The sequence below is a fragment of the Scyliorhinus torazame genome, chromosome 1 (genome assembly GCF_047496885.1).
Source record: "Scyliorhinus torazame isolate Kashiwa2021f chromosome 1, sScyTor2.1, whole genome shotgun sequence".
Lineage (NCBI taxonomy): Eukaryota > Metazoa > Chordata > Chondrichthyes > Carcharhiniformes > Scyliorhinidae > Scyliorhinus > Scyliorhinus torazame.
This window is the reverse complement of record NC_092707.1, coordinates 159,030,038-159,031,390: the sequence shown is the minus strand read 5'-3', so window position 1 is coordinate 159,031,390 and position 1,353 is coordinate 159,030,038.

Sequence of the window (1,353 nt, the reverse complement as noted above, 5' to 3'; positions counted from 1 at the left end):
CAAACGCCATGATTAACTTGTCCAGTGAATTTAAAAAAACCTTGGGGATATGGATCGGGATGGATCTTCGTAGGAAGAGGTACCTGGGCAGTACGTTCATTTTGATCGTCTGTATTCGCCCTGCCAGGGAAACTGGGAGTGTGTTCCATCTTTGCAGGTCCTTTTTGACTTCCTCTGTCAGACTGGTCAGGTTCCATTTGTGGATCCCCGTCCAGTCATGAGCGATTTAGATCCCCAGGTAGTGGAACTTGTGCCGGGCCTGTTTAAATGGCAGTCCCACCATTGCTGCCTTGCGGGTTCACTGGGAAAATCTCACTTTTGCTCATGTTGCGTTTGTAGCCTGAGAAGGCACCGAACACTTTGAGGAGTATGATGGCTCCTTCCATGCTGCTTTGTGGGTCCGAGATGTAGAGGAGCAGGTCATCCACATAGAGCGAGACTCTGTGCTCTCTGCCTCCCCTTTGGACCCCCCCCCAGTTTTTTGCTGTTCTGAGCGCGATCGCTAATGGTTTGATCGCTAGGGCGAACAGCAGTGGGGACAGTGGGCATTCCTGCCTGGTGCTCCTGTGCAGCTGGAAGTACTGGGAGCTGATATTCTTTGTCCGTATACTTGCCATGGGAGCGTTGTACGGGAGCTTCACCCATGAGGTGAATCCTTTTCCGAACACGAACCGCTCCAGTACCTCTATGAGGTACTTCCACGCGACTTTGTCGAAGGCCTTTTCTGCGTCCAGGGAGATGATCACCTCAGGTGCTCTGTCCCTGGATGGGGTCATGATCATGTTCAGCAGGCACCTGATGTTCGATGTTAGCTGTCTACCTTTGACAAAGCCCATTTGATTCCCTGCGGCCACCTCTGGTATGTAGTCTTCTAGCCTTTTGGCTAGGATGGAAAATGGAATTTCAATACCACGTGAATAATTCTGTGTCTGGTTGATGGTGAATCCGTTGCCCGATTTACCTCTTCCCCATTGTCACCCATGGAAATAATAATCAAGAGAAGTGTAATTTATTTTATTGTTATTTTAAAATAAATTTAGAGTACCCAATTCATTTTTTCAATTGATGGGCAATTTAGCGAGGCCAATCCACCTACTCTTCACATCTTTCGGTTGTGGGGGCAAAACCCACACAAACACGGGGAGAATGTGCAAACTCCACACGGACAGTGACCCAGGGCCGGGATCGAACCTGGGACCTTGGTGCCGTGAGGCAGCAGTGCTAACCACTGCACCACCGTGCTGCCCTAGAGAAGTGTAAAATGGGTGATATTTCTACTATTGTTCAAAATTCAATATTACCCCACCCCTCCAATCATGTTTGAACAAGCAGATAGACTCTGACAAAGTTTGA